This window comes from Gastrolobium bilobum, unplaced genomic scaffold (genome assembly GCF_033153095.1).
Source record: "Gastrolobium bilobum isolate Gb01-03AN ecotype WA unplaced genomic scaffold, APGP_CSIRO_Gbil_v1 utg5452, whole genome shotgun sequence".
In the NCBI taxonomy this organism is placed as follows: domain Eukaryota; kingdom Viridiplantae; phylum Streptophyta; class Magnoliopsida; order Fabales; family Fabaceae; genus Gastrolobium; species Gastrolobium bilobum.
Window position 1 is genome coordinate 4,238 of NW_026895358.1, and position 16,574 is coordinate 20,811.

General features: G+C 38.3%; 1 pseudogene; it reads left to right on the top strand.

Moving 5' to 3' along the window:
- The first annotated feature begins 1,245 nt into the window (after positions 1 to 1,245).
- Positions 1,246 to 8,224, top strand: LOC133306958 (uncharacterized; annotated as a pseudogene).
- Positions 8,225 to 16,574: the final 8,350 nt, after the last annotated feature.

Sequence of the window (16,574 nt, forward strand, 5' to 3'; positions counted from 1 at the left end):
TCATTGCATTTCTAGCATTACTACATCATTTTAAGGCATTATCATCTAATAGACATTTTCCATTTGAGCTCTCTAACACAACACATCATAAAATCCCTCTTTAGGGTTCATAAACACAATTCACCAATCAACCATTGAAATGTTGAAATAACTTACCCAAATGCAAGGCAAATGACTCCTCCTAGGTATACTCCACCATTGGAGCATTCCAAAGCTCCATGAACACCAAATTCCACAACTGAGCCGCGGCCTTTGAGGGGGAGGATCTCAAAATCCAGCCACTTTCACGACTCAAGGATAGCACCAATGGCTTTAGAAGGCAATTTCCAACAAATTTCAAGTTAAACTTTGTTGAATTTGGTTAGGATTTGAGTGATTTAGGTGGGAAGAAAATTTGAAAGAAAACTTGGAGAAAGAAGGAGGGGGGCTCGGTTTTTGGCTGAAGGAGGGGTGAAGGAGGTGATGAATAGTACTTTGATGAGGTGTTTTAAGTGAATTTTAAGTGGGGTGGGTCCCACGCCACCTCACGCGATTTAAAACGCGTCCAAACTCTCACTAAACGTCCGTAAATTCAAAACTTATTTAGAAACTCTAATTTTTAACATTAACTATTCTCCTTTAATTATGCTTGATCAGATGAATTAAGAGTTCTCCACTCGTTCGGAGAAAACACTGTTTTAAGCTATTACGCGCGCCATTGGCACGCTTCCCCAAACTGTCTTAATTTCATCGAATATCATAAGAAATCATATTTCCTAACTCATTAGACCATTTTTAACTCATATTTGAAACCTAGAGCTCAAAATTCCACTGGCACATTTTACGGTGCAATCGTAACGCGGTATTTTCACCCGCGAAAAACACTATTCACTGATTTTTCTGAAACTTGCCTGTCCACTCAATTTTTCGTTCTGAATCCATTTCCAGGGTTATTTTTATCATCGGAGACCTTCTACTCAATTTTTATCTGCCTAGGGTTGCGTGTTGGCTAATTACCATTTTGCCCTTTCTTTGTATTTTGGCCTAATCTTTAGGATTTTCACTAATCCATCACTTGATTACACACTTAATGGCTTAAATACTTAATTTCAAATTGTGAGGTGTTATATACCATCACAAGCCACTAATCCTCCAGATGGTAACACATCAACTCCTACCCTAAACCCTACTCAACCGCAAGGTCCTCACCCAAATTCAATTGAAAGTCCACAAACAGAAACACCCTTCCCTGTTAGTAGTGCACCGATGGTTCCACCTATCTTAAACTCACAAAGTGTATCCCAACCACACTCCAATCCTGTATATGTGGCACCAAATAACCCTCATGGAGTTCCTCATGACACATTGAATAACTCTTCAATTGGAATTCTTCAATCTATGGGGAAATTGGAAGTTTTGGAAGAAAGGTTGAGAGCTATAGAAGGGGGAAGAAATTATGGCCTTGGAAACGCATCCGAACTTTGTCTGGTTCCTACTGTTGTTATTCCCCCCCAAATTTAAAGTACCTGATTTTGACAAGTATAAAGGGACCACTTGCCCAAAGAGTCATCTGACCATGTATTGTCGAAAGATGGCCTCATATGCCCAAGATGAGAATTTGTTGATCCATTTTTTCCAGGATAGCCTGATGGGGGCAGCTTCGAATTGGTACACGCACCTTGAGCGAGCACATATACGTTGTTGGAAAGATTTGGCTGATGCTTTCCTCAAGCAATACAAGTATAACATTGATATGGCTCCTGATAGACTGCAGGTACAGAATATGACAAAGAAAGATGTTGAGTCTTTTAAAGAATATGCTCAACGATGGAGAGAACTATCTGCGCAAGTTGACCCCCCATTGTCAGAAAAGGAAATGGTTGCTACGTTCATCGATACCCTCCAATCATCGTTCTATGACCGGATGATCGGAAGCGTGTCATCAAATTTTTCTGACATTGTCATAATAGGAGAAAGGGTAGAAAACGGAATAAGGAGTGGCAAGATCACTCCTAATTCCATAGAGGCTGTTAATATGAAGAAACCTTCAACTGCGATAGGAAGAAAAAAAGAAGGAGAAACTCATGCTGTGACTTTCAATCAGCAAAGGTTTACGCAAGGCAAGCCTAACCCAACATATAGTAACCCTCAGCCAAGTTTCCAAACGCCTTTCACTAATTACCCTGATGTGGCCAATACTTCACATACCCCATATCCCCAACCTTACCACTCAACAACACCCTACCACTCGCCACCTCCTTCCCAGCCACAAACATTTCCAACTGTACCATCACGACCACCTCAATCATGGGCTCAAAATTCAAATCCAAATCAAAGAAGAACCCCAAATAACCAAGAGAGGAAACCATTTAAATTTGACCCAATTCCCATGTCTTATACCGAGCTTTTACCACACCTCATCCAAAGTTCACTTCTTGTTCCATGTCCAATGAAACCACTTGAGCCCCCTTACCCTAAAGGATTTGATGTGAATGCTAAATGTGATTATCATGCTGGAATTGTGGGCCATTCTACTGAAAATTGTAATGGTTTAAAGTTTAAGGTGCAGAATTTAATTGATGCCAAGTGGTTGAACTTTAAGGACGAAGCTCCTAATGTTGGCAATAACCCTTTGCCTAATCATGGAAGTTCTGGGGTCAATGTTGTTGAAGAGTTTTCAAATCAGCATCTTGTGAGAAAAGTGGCAGATATCAAAACTCCTCTAAAAATAATTTTCGAAGAGCTTTGTAAGTATGGGATGATACAAGCCCAAGTTAAAGAAGAGGAAATCCACGATGAAAGGATGATGTGTGGAATCCATCCAAATATGGGGCACTCCATTGAAGATTGCGACGAATTTAAGCAAATTCTTCAGGATTTGATAGACGTGCAATTTGTGCAAATTGGCTACCAACATGAGGATGGTGATGTAAATGTGGTTAAGGAGCAAGAAGATCAGGTGGATGTGGGTACCCAAGTTCCGATGGTGATCCCGCCAACTATTGAGCATACTACCTCCATCCAAAAACCACTGGTAGTTCATTACACAAGAAACTCATCCATGCAGACAACATGCAGCCCAAAGCCAATTACCATTCAAGTACCAACCCCTTTTGCCTACAAGGACACCAAAGTTGTGCCATGGAAGTATGGTGTGCAGGTTCTTACTAGCAACCCTCAGAATGATATATTGCCAGCGTCTTCTAGTACATGCTTTTCTATTGTCACAAATGTTTCTGGAATTGGTGGGATGACCCGAAGTGGTCGTATTTATAACCCCGAAGAGCTTCGAAGTGATTCAGCCAAGGAAGTAATGAAAGAAGACAGGACGAAGAACAAAGATGGAAGCATTTGTGGAGAAAAAGAAGTTAGTCCAGATGAGCGCAAGAAAGCGGTAACAAATGAAGAAGCCTGTGAGTTTTTAAAGTTCATCAGACAAAGTGAATATAAAGTGGTAGAACAACTGAATCACACTCCAGCAAAAATATCTCTCCTGTCTTTATTGTTGAACTCTGAACCACACAGAAAGGTATTAATGAAGGTATTGAATGAAGCTCATGTTGCCCATGACATTGCGGTGGACAAGTTGGATGGCATTGTCGGTAACATTGTTGCTGATAATTATGTCAGTTTCACTGATGATGAAATACCTGCGGATGGAAGGGGGCATAATAGAGCACTGCATATTTCTGTGAAATGTCAAGATCATGCTATGGCTAAAGTACTTATTGACAACGGCTCCTCTTTGAATGTAATGCCCCTATCAACACTATCAAAGCTGCCTTTCGATATTTCATACATGAGACCAAGTACTATGATAGTGAGAGCTTTCGACGGTACTAGAAGAGAAGTGATTGGGGAAATTGACATTCCGATCCAGATTGGCCCATGTACTTTTGAAATCACCTTCCAAGTGATGGACATTATGCCAGCCTATAGTTGTCTCTTGGGGCGACCTTGGATTCACTCTGCGGGAGTTGTGCCCTCCACATTGCACCAAACGTTGAAGTTCATAGTAGACAACAAGTTGGTAATTGTTTCAGGTGAAGAAGATTTGTTGGTGAGTAAAACATCATCAAACCCTTATATTGAAGCTGCAGAGGAGGCCCTTGAAACTTCTTTCCAAGCACTTGAGATTGCTAACACCACCTATGTAGGGGAAGGAGCACAAGTTATAAAGCCAACACCATCTAATGCATCATTAATGGTGGCTAAACTTATGCTCGAAGGAGGTTGTTTGTATGGGCACGGGCTAGGGAAAAATGGAGAAGGCATTGCTGAGCCGCTACAACTGTGTGAGAATAAAAATAGATTTGGGTTGGGATACAGGCCCACTAGAGCGGATAAAAGAAGAATCATAGAAGAGAAGAAGGAAAGAAGGATAACTCGGTTGGAAGGTAGGGATCCAACAACTGAGGGGGTTCCCATTTGTGATATTCGGCAAAGCTTTCGAAGTGCTGGACTGGTGTTTTTGGATCAAGTGGTTGCTATTGAAGATGATCATCCTGGCAACGGCAATATTAACTTGGTATATCCATGTTCTTCGGATACAGAGCTTGGCAATTGGGAGGTCGTCGAGTTACCCGTGATCTTAGATTCAAAGTAATTTGTAATGCTAATCCTATTGCTCTGCCCAAGGCTTTAGGAATACTTTTTGTAACATGGGCTCACATGTTTTGTTTCAGTATTTGTTATCAATAAATGCATTTCCTTCAATTTATCCTTGTTTCTTTATCTTGCACCTGGCCACTACTTCAATCTTTATTCATCTTTTGTTAACACCAATAAATGCAGATCTGAAAGTGTTTCTCTTGAAAATGACCATGTTAGCATCTCATCATATGATTTTGATCACCCTATTAATCATGCTGACGAGGATAATGAAGAAAGTTGGGAACCTCCCCCTGAGTTAATGAGATTAATAGAACAAGAAGCCAAAGAAATTCAACCCCATGAGGAGTCAATTGAAATAATCAATTTGGGGACTGAACATGACAAAAGGGAAATTAAAGTTGGCACATGTATGAAAGAAAGTGAGCGTAGCAAGTTGATTAAGCTCTTGTACGATTATAGTGATATTTTTGCGTGGTCATATCAAGATATGCCTGGGCTAGATGCTAGCATAGTTGAGCATAAATTACCTTTGAAGCCCGAGTGTCCCCCAGTTAAGCAAAAGTTGAGACGGATGAAAGCAGATATGCTATTGAAAGTTAGAGAAGAAGTTAAAAAACTGTTCGATGCTGGTTTCCTTTCAGTTTCCAGGTACCCTCAATGGGTTGCAAACATTGTTCCAGTTCCAAAGAAAGATGGGAAAGTTCGAATGTGTGTTGACTATCGAGATTTGAATAGAGCTAGCCCCAAGGATGACTTCCCAATCCCTCATATTGATGTTCTGGTGGATAATACTGCTCAACACTCATTTTTCTCCTTCATGGATGGTTTCTCGGGTTATAATCAGATCAAAATGGCTCCTGAAGACATGGAGAAAACCACATTCATCACGTTATGGGGAACATTTTGCTACAGAGTAATGCCATTTGGTTTAAAAAATGCAGGGGCAACTTATCAAAGAGCAATGGTGACCTTGTTTCATGACATGATGCATAAAGAGATAGAGGTTTATATAGACGACATTATTGCAAAGTCTCAAACAGAAGAGGACCACATAGTCAACCTACAAAAGCTGTTTGAGCGATTAAGAAAGTTCAAGCTCAGGTTAAAGCCAGCTAAATGCACTTTTGGCGTGAAGTCGGGCAAATTATTGGGGTTCGTGGTTAGTCAAAAAGGGATAGAAGTTGATCCTGACAAGGTCCGAGCAATCATAGATATGCCAGCTCCTCGTACAGAAAAGGAAGTTCGTGGATTTTTAGGGAGATTGAATTATATTGCCAGGTTCATATCTCAATTAACTGCAACTTGCGAACCAATTTTTAAATTGTTACGCAAGAGTCATACTGTGGTATGGAATGAAGATTGTCAAAAGGCTTTCGAGAAGATCAAACAGTATCTGCAAGAGCCTCCTATTTTGGTACCTCCTGTGCCGGGAAGACCTCTCATTATGTATCTGACAGTGCTTGATGAATCTATGGGTTGTGTATTGGGGCAGCATGATGAATCTGGTAGAAAAGAGCACGCCATATACTACTTGAGCAAGAAGTTTACCAGTTGTGAAGCAAATTATTCGTTGTTGGAACGGACGTGTTGTGCTATGGCATGGGCTGCTCGTCGCTTGAGGCAGTATATGTTGTATTATACTACTTGGTTAGTGTCAAAGATGGACCCGATCAAGTATATTTTTGAGAAACCGGCTCTTACTGGAAGAATAGCTCGCTGGCAAGTTCTGTTATCAGAATATGATATTGTCTATGTCACTCAAAAGGCAATAAAAGGCAGTGCTCTTGCTGAGTATTTGGCTCAACAGCCCGTGGAAGATTATCAGTCGATGCAGTGTGATTTTCCAGATGAAGATATAATGGCTTTATTTGAAGAAGAAGAAGAGTCTTCACAGCAAGAAGGATGGACTTTATTGTTTGATGGGGCATCTAATGCATTGGGGCATGGAATTGGAGCTATATTAGTTTCCCCTGAAAACCATTTTATTCCAATCACAGCCAGGTTATGCTTTGACTGTACAAATAATGTAGCAGAGTATGAGGCATGTGCTATGGGAATCCAAGCGGCAATAGAATCAAAAGCAAAAGTTCTCAAGGTGTATGGAGATTCTGCTTTAGTTATCCATCAGCTAAGAGGAGATTGGGAAACCCGAGATACCAAGTTAGTCCCTTATTATGCTTACATAAGGGAGCTAATTGAGCAATTTGATAAAGTTACATTCCATCGCATCCCTCGTGAAGATAATCAGTTGGCCGATGCTTTAGCCACTTTATCTTCAATGTTCAAGATAAGCCATGACAGAGATATGCCACTGGTAAGGATGGAAACTCGTGATCAGCCTGCATATTGTCAAACAGTGGAAGAGGAGCTCGACGGCAAGCCGTGGTATCATGATATCAAATGCTACATTAAGAGCAGAGAATATCCTCCTAGTGCCTCGGAGAATGATAAGAGAACCTTGAGGAGATTGGCAATAAGTTTCTTTTTAAATGAAGATGTACTTTATAAGAAGAATCATGACATGGTGCTTCTCAGATGTGTTGATGTAGCAGAAGCAGAGAAAATTATCAGAGATGTTCATGAAGGTTCTTTTGGGACTCACGCAAATGGGCATGCAATGGCGAGGAAAATCTTGAGGGCAGGCTATTATTGGTTGACTATGGAGACTGATTGTTTTAATTATGTGAAGAAGTGCCATAAATGTCAGACGTATGCTGACAACATTCACGCACCGCCAATGTCTTTGAATGTCTTAACAGCACCTTGGCCATTTTCAATGTGGGGAATGGACGTCATTGGGGTAATTGAACCAAAAGCCTCTAATGGTCATCGTTTCATTCTGGTCGCAATTGATTACTTCACCAAATGGGTCGAGGCTGCCTCTTATGCCAGTGTAACCAGAAGTGTAGTCGTCAAGTTTATTAAGAAAGAGTTGATTTGTCGTTATGGCCTGCCGAACAAGATCATTACTGACAATGCGACTAACCTGAATAACAAGATGATGAAGGAATTATGTGAGAGCTTCAAGATACAACATCATAACTCCTCCCCATATCGACCAAAGATGAATGGAGCAGTTGAAGCAGCAAACAAGAACATCAAGAAGATCATTCAAAAGATGGTGATAACATACAGGGACTGGAGTGAAATGCTTCCTTTTGCCTTGCACGGATATCGCACCTCTATTCGTACCTCAACAGGTGCCACCCCATTCTCTTTGGTGTACGGAATGGAAGCGGTGCTTCCTATTGAAGTGGAGATTCCCTCGTTGAGAGTCCTGATGGAGACAGAATTGGAAGAAGCAGAGTGGGTCCAATCTCGACTTGATCAATTGAATCTTATTGAAGGAAAAAGATTAAATGCTCTTTGTCATGGCCAATTGTATCAAAAGAGGATGAAGAAAGCTTATGAGAAGAAAATACGACCTCGACAATTTCAAGAAGGAGATTTAGTGCTAAAAAAGATTCTTCCCATTCAAAAGGATCACCGAGGAAAGTGGACTCCCAATTATCAAGGGCCCTATGTTGTGAAGAAAGCCTTTTCCGGAGGGGCCCTAATACTCACAATGATGGACGGTGAAGATCTACCGCTCCCGGTCAATTCAGATGCAGTCAAGAAGTATTATGCTTAAAATACAAAAAAAAAAACAAAAAAAAACAAAAAAAAAAAAAAAAAAAAAAAAAAAAACAAAAAAACAAAAAACAAAAAACAAAAAAACAAAAAGAAGAAAAAGAAGGTGCTCGCTAGGTTGAAAACCTGAAAAGGCGACCTAGGCAAAAATTAGAGCGACCTGGTAGGTTGAAAACTCGAAAGAGCAACCTAGGCAAAAGTTAGGGTCCAAAAAGTAAAGTATCACTCTTGATATATCAAGCTAGCATCAAAAGATCTCCCAAACTGGAGCAGATTAGACACTCGAGGCACAAGGGGCTGGGGCAACCGGTATCCATGGAAGTTGATTAGGGCATGTTCAAGATGATAAGCAAGGGAAGCTAGCATTGGTCATCGGAAAGAGTATCACTGGATGAGCTGAAACCCTCTCTTTTACCATTACCGTTTAAATTTCTTTGTCTCTTTATATCCTAGTTTATGGCTCATCTGTACTATTCTTTTTTCATATAATGACGTTTCCTTTTTTCTTCACTTCCATTGTTGATTGCATATGCATTTTCTATGATAAACCTATACTGAAATATGAAATATGTGATATATCATATATGCATTAAGGATTACTATAATTGCTTCAAAGGATCATGGTAAACACGATAAATCTCCCACAAGCAGGGTACGATAAGTAACAAATATCAAGAGTGTAGTTCTAAGGGCCAGCACCACAGTTTGGGTACAAAAAAATGAAGCAAGAAACAAGAACACTTTTCAGTTCATTCATGAGTTAAGAGGTAATTAAAACTGCAAGGCGACAGAACTAAGGGTTGTCGTGGAAGCAAAGGAGCTAGAAAATATCCAATTTGTAATTTTTGAGAGTGTCTGCATTTTGTGACATGCATTGCATCTTGCATCATCATTGCATTACAAAAAAAAATTATTATAAACATCTTGGTTCTTTACATTTTTGGCACTCATGCCTACACCTAGCTAAAGCGGGTACACTCTTCCGCGCCTTTATTTTTCTGCAAAAGCGGGTCCACTCTTCCGCGCCTTTAAATTTCTGCCAAAGCGGGTCCACTCTCCCGCGCCTTTAAATTTCTGTTAAGACGGGTCCATTAATTCGGGTCCATTTTCCTGAACCATTTATTTTTAAGTTAAATTTGGGTCCTCAATCCCACGCCATAATTATTCGGATCCTCTGACCTACACTCATTAAAGCTGGGTCCCCTGTCCCACAACTGAGATTAATTTAGCCGTGACGACTTGTTAATCTTATAATATAATTTTGGGTTATTTTAACTGTGACAGTTTGATAACTTGAAATTGACAGCTTATCTAGAGCATACTTACTTTTCCTATTAAAGCTGGGATCTCAATCCTGCATATATATACCTTTTAGCCCTATGCCATCACTGTTTACCTTTTGAGCTCCTACGCTCGTCATTGATTATCTTTTCACCTTAATATCCACCACCTCGTATGTTTTCCGGACAAAAAATGAGAGTTGACGTCTTTACTTATACTTTATACTGATAATATGAAAATTATAGTTCTTCATATTTTCTACTAAAGATAAGTAAAGAGGGGCAACTGTAACCACTCAATTTTGTCCTCACACGTAAAAAAAAATGTGAACCTTTTAGTTTGGAGTATATTATTATCATTATTATTTATTTTTTGTTTTATAAGAGAAAAAGAAAAAAAAGGGAAAAAGAAATGAAGGAAAACAGAGAATAAAAAAGAGTAAAAAGAAATTAAGTAAAAAGAGAGATATATTGATACAAAAAAAAAGAGTTCAGATTTTACCATTTAATAATAATAATGTTACCTTTCTTAATGGAAAGGAAACATTGTCGGGCTGTTCTCAAACCCCATACACCCATCATCATTCATGATAACAATTGATCCCATTTGTCAAGCTGTGTTACCTTGGAGAAAACAAAGCAGAAGGCGCTACAGAGCAGAGATAAGGCCATGTAACATGTAAGAGTGACAACAGAAGGGTTGAAAGGGCGGTTTAAAACAAAAAATTATTATTCTGTTGAAGTTCCACCGCCTTCGTCCATATATAAAAAATAGGGAGGGGGCACCATCGAAGAGAGGAGGGAGACGAATTCTCCTTTGGATCCTTACATAAGGTTACCATAAAACACAAGCCTCCGCACCAAGATAGTGTTTCCCTCCTCCACCGTTTTGACGCCGTTCACCACCACCAGTTGCTGCAAGTCTTACCATTGTTGTCACCAAAGAAGGTTACTGCAAGTAATCACCACAAAAAATCCGATACAGTTTGCCGCTGCTTGGACCTCATCCATCGCAGTGAACTGCCACCAGAAAATCGCCTACCACTGTGTTTAATCACCCAAAGCTCGCACAACATCTGATCGTTACTATTGTGCAGTCTCCACAGTTGGTATATTATTCGAAGGGGTCTTTCACCAAGGATAGCATATTATTATTCTTTTTGTCTTTCCTCTATACGGACTCACAGGTACGCAGTTTGTTTGATTAAATAAATTGTTTATCTTTTCGTTTGTTTTAATACTCATCGTGGAAGATATTATATGAGAAATAATAGGTTAATTTGAATATGCAAAGACCAAGATGCCTTTTATTCACTTGTGCCCACGGACGTACGGGAATCATTAAACTTTTACACTCATGCATGTATGACGTTTTGGGTACAAACATATAAAATGGAAATGGTGGTCCCATTTTTTGTTATTAGCTTATCATGTTAGTGTTAGTTTATTAGCTTATCATACTGTGTCTTCACGTTATTTTCGGTCCAAACAATACAAATATGAATCTCTTAAAAAGTGAAAAAAAGGTAAGAATGTCTCTTACAAATTTTTTAGCAGCATGTTAATCGATTATACCATTATGGAATAAGATGGGCATACACTATTCAATATTTAATCTATTTACCAATTTTATATTCTTCACAATTATAAAAGCATAGAATGGTCTGCACTTTTATATCGTGGAATCCAAGACATTATTTCTCATAAATTTTTTATTTAATTGGACAAACTTAAAATACTTGGAAATTGGAATAATGGTGTTGTTTAGAATTGAAGCATGGCTTCACTGAAGGCAAAAAAAAAATATAAGACAAAATTTATTTTATATGGGTGATTTAGCCGTGACGGCTGGTAACTCTCTATATTTTCTTTTGGATCATTTTGGCCGACACGGCTTGGCGATTCAAGATTCATTTAAGTTTTCGTAAAATAACATGGAATATATGTTAAAAGGATTAGCTGAGTTGTGACAGCTTGTTAATTCCTTTATTCTATAGAATCATTTCGACTGTGACAGTCGGATGATTTTAGACAATTTAGAAATAATAAATAAACAAACAAATAGTCACAATTTTTTATTATTGATTTTGGGTTAATTTAAAACATAAAAAATAAAGAAAATTAGTTCACTATCAATTGAAATGGGAGTCAGCTGAGCCGTGACGGCTTGTTAACCCCACACATTTTGTTTTGACTCATTTTTGCCGTGACGGCTTGGTGATTCAAAATTAAATCAAATTTATCATAAAATTTACGATAACAAAAAATAATAATATGAATATTATTATTCTTTTTAAAAGAAAGGATTAGCTGAGTTGAGATAGCTTGTTAATCTTGCAATTATCATTTCGGATTATTTTAGCTGCGACAGTTTGATATTCCGAAACCATCAAATCCAAAACTTTCAAATTATTTTCTTTAAAACTACTTTCAAAATTAAAATCAATCAACACACAAATATTTTTTACAGAACGACGTAGCTTTGAGTTCCCTATTGTACCGAGGGATACGTCGGAGCGAGACTCTTCCCGTCAAGCATAAAAATACATTTTCAAAAAATTAGTTTTCTTTTCCAACAATCAATTTTATTTAATTTTTTAGGGTGAAATAAATATTTAAAATCATATCAACAATTTGCACAATTAATATAAGGTAACCGTTTTTTTAAACGGACGGAGTAGGGTGCTAACACCTTCCCTACTCGCAATCGACTCCCGAACTCATTTCTACTACCAAAGACCATTTGTCTTTAATAAAAGGTTTTTCCAATGTTTTCCTAAATAAACATTGGTGGCGACTCTATTGTTTTAAACATTTAATATTTTTCGTCGTCACGTCGCGATACGGTTGCGACAATAGTGATAAAAGAAAACATAAAATTAAACTAATAAAGAAAAAAAATCAAAGTGGTGAGACAAAAAAAAAAGGGACAGAAAACATCAGGAATGTGGTGTGAGACTTTCCCAAACTCTGTCTGAGCTATCTTGTTAGCAACACCACCGGTAATTTTCACACCTGACAAGATAATATAAAATATTTGTTAGAACAAAACCAACTGGAAAGTTTAAAATATTTATTTTTATTTTTTATTTTTTATTTTTTTTAACTTGTAATATATACACTCAAACTACATACACATCAGAAAAATCAAAATGTTATCAAATAAAACAGAAAGCAACATATCAAATTAAACATGCTTAATTTAAAGTCTCAAGCTAGACTTTTGGTTATTGTATTTTTTTACTAGACAGAAGGGTCATAGAGAGAGATAGAAATATTAGCTCTGTTTATTGGTTCTCCAAAGTAATGCTTCAACCTTTGCCCATTCTTAGTGAATTTTCTCTCATCATTTTCACTGGTAATGCTTCAACCTTTGCCTATCTCAGTTTACCAAGAAAATTTTTTAGCCTAGAATTGAATAGGAGCACTTGATGTCCTACCTCAATTTTTCTCTCTAAAATTTTTCTATCATGCCACTTTTTCATTTTTTCCTTATAAAGCTTGGCATTCTCATAGGCATGTAATCTGAATTCATCCAAGTCATTGAGTTGGATGAGCCTATTTTCACCAGAAGTAGTAGCATCAAAGTTCAGTTGTGTGGTGGCCCAGTAAGCTTTCTACTCCAATTCTAAAGGCAAATGACAATTCTTTCCAAAGGCTAACTTGTATGGGGAGCATCCTAGAGGGGTCCTATATACAGTCCTGTAAGCCCAAAGGAGTCATGTAACTTAAGTGACTAGTCCTTCCTTGAAGGATTCACCACTTTTTCTAAAATTCTCTTGACTTCCCTATTAATGACCTCTACCTACCCACTGGTTTGTGGGTGATATGTACTAGCAACTTTGTGCTTGACTCCGTACTTAGATAAAAAGGCTTCAAACTGCCTACCTGCAAAATGTTTTCCTACATCACTAATTATAGCTCTAGGAGTCCCAAATCTTGTAAAAATATTCTTTTTAAAGAATTTTATCACCACTTTTGAGTCTTTTGAGAGTAAGGCTGCAGCCTCTACCCATTTTGACACATAATCCACTACAACCAAATTGTATTGGTTCCTAAAAGATGGTGGAAAAGGGACCATAAAATCTATGCCCCACACATCAAAAAGTTGTACTTCTAAAATTGGTTTTAAAGGCATCTCTTGCCTTCTGGATACATTACCAATTCGTTGACACATATCACACTTATGGACGTAGACATTGGCATCCTTAAATAAATTTGGCCAATAAAGGTCAGACTGCAACACTTTTACTGCTGTCCTCATGCCACCAAAATGACCACCATATGGTGAGTCATGACATTGCTTTAGAGTTTCATCTTTTTCTTCCTCCAAAATACACCTCCTGATGATCTGGTCTGCATATATCTTAAACATATATGGCTCATCCCATAGGTAAAATCTGCTGTCATGTACCAACTTTTTCCTTTGTGGATAACTTAGCTCCTTAAGAAGCACCCCACTAACTAAATTATTAGCTATGTCAGCATGCCATGGGGTTGTGTTAGTGGAAACCAGAAATAGTTGCTCATCAGGGAAGGTTTCTTTTGTAGCTTGCTCAACTTCATTTTCACCTTGCTGCCCTTCATTCAGCCTAGATAAGTGATCAACCACTTGGTTTTCTGATCCTTTTCTATCTTTTATTTCTATGTCAAACTCTTGGAGAAGGACCCATCTAATGAGCCTAGGCTTTGAATCTTTCTTTTCTACCAAGTACTTGATGGCTGAATTGTCAGTGTACACTATGACCTTAGTGCCTACCAAATATGATCTGAACTTGTCAAAGGCAAACACTACAGCCAACAGTTCTTTTTTAGTCATTGTGTAATTGAGTTGGGCTCTATTCAAGGTTCTGCTAGCATAATAAATAGAGTGAAAAACTCTATTTTTTCTTTGTCCTAACACAACCCCCACTGCCCAATCGCTTGCATCACACGTTAACTCAAAGGGCAGTGACCAGTCAGGGGCTATTATTATTGGAGCAGAAATTGGTTTCTATTTTAACTCCTCAACAGCTTTAAGACAAGCTTAATCAAAATGGAAAGGGGTGTTGGCTTCAAGTAAGTGACTAAGAGGCTTACAAATTTTTGAAAACTCTTTTATAAACCTCCTATAAAAACCTGCATGCCCCAGGAATGATCTAATGCCTTTTACATTAACAGGGGGAGGCAACTTTTCAATCTAGTATATTTTGGCTTTATCAACACCTAAACCAGCCTTAGAAATTCTATGTCCTAGCACTATACCTTCCCTCACCATAAAGTGACACTTCTCCCAATTTAAAACCAGATTTGTCTTTTTACACCTTTCTAGCACTTTTCCCAAATTTTCTAAACACTCTTCATAAGAATCTCCAAAAACACTTAAGTCATCCATGAAGACTTCCACAAATTGCTCTATCATATCAGTGAGAATAGCCATCATGAACCTTTGAAAGGTGGTTGGTGCATTGCACAACCCAAAGGGCATCCTCCTAAAGGAAAAAATTCCATAGAGACATGTGAAAGTAGTCTTTGGCTGGTCCTCAGGGGCTAAGGCTATTTGATTATAGCCTGAATAGCCATCAAGAAAACAGTAGAATTCTCTACCAGCAAACCTATCCAACATCTGATCTATGAAAGGGAGGGGGAAGTTGTAACACCTCGTGTGCACCCGATGTATTAAACATATATATGGTAATAACGTAGCTAATTAAAAGCGGAAGCTAACTTTTTCTTTTCAATTATGAATTATGAACCAAGTGGATTTACTTATTCCTTTTCAAAATATAGCATGTATGTAAATTGTAACAAATACTACTCTGAATAACCTCATGGCATAAATGTCTGTGTATCTAGTCACGTAACTACAACACGTAGGCCAAACAATATCCTGATACAATATTACAGCTCAAATGTAAAACAAACATAACTGATGCTAATGTGGCATGGACAACTCTCATGCTCACCAAATAAGGCAACATAGCCAAACCATGTCTCAAATCCTATAACAAAATACTGATAGCAAAGCATAATCAATATCCAGGCATATCAGTAAACAACATGCATATCCAGCTCAACTCTGGCCTCCTGCCACAAAAGGTCTCAACCTCAGAGGTACTTGTACCTGAAAATGTGCCCCAACACGGGGTGAGATCTCTAAAAAAAAAATCTTAGTAAAACAAGGGGTCCTCAAGGATCTCTCCACCCCAAGCTTACTTACATGTGCAATATAAGTTCCAAAATAATAACAGTAGTATAATTTCCAAAATCTGTGCAATGCAGCATATATTCATGTCATGTGTGTATGCATCCCACTGGCCAGAGAATAAAAAGTAGGGATTACACACGTCTACAACCTACAGTATAAGGCTCCTTGCCTGTACCTCATCCACGGTTGTATGTCTCCACATACTCAAGGATTACCGTCGAGGTGGAACGCCACATACATATCATATGGCATTTGCACTCAAAATCAGCTCAATAACATCAATATTCATCACTTATTTTCAGAAAACACATCATACATATAATCATCCCTCCATGAGGTATGGTGGAACCAGCAATGGCAAAACCGATGACACGAAAGCTTACCTCGCAAGCTAACAATACCAACAAAGAGTCCTCACAAGTCCACGATCACCAAACAGTGTAATCACAATCTGTTTAAACCAGAAACATTATCAACATACATAGTCTAGAAGTTCATTATATTACGACAACGTTTCCTTTTTCACATGCCCTTAGGCTTCTCCAAAACATAAGCCTTTAATTTAAGTGATTCCGACTTAGTTAACTTATTACAGAGGTTCATATTAACCTATCCTGAGTCGAGACCCAATCTACACTTTTGTTTGGACAGAACAGTGCATAACTCAAAATTCCCAGAATATCCTGGATATTCTACGGGGGCATATCCGGATATCAATATCCGGATATCACAGGGTCAATATCCGGATATCCATATCCGTATATCATATCCGGATATTAATATCGGGATATCATATCCAGATATTTCGCGACAGAATGCAGTTTTGCATTTTCGCGAAGATACCCGTTCAAGACATCTTTTTTAATCATTCTAAATGTTCAAGC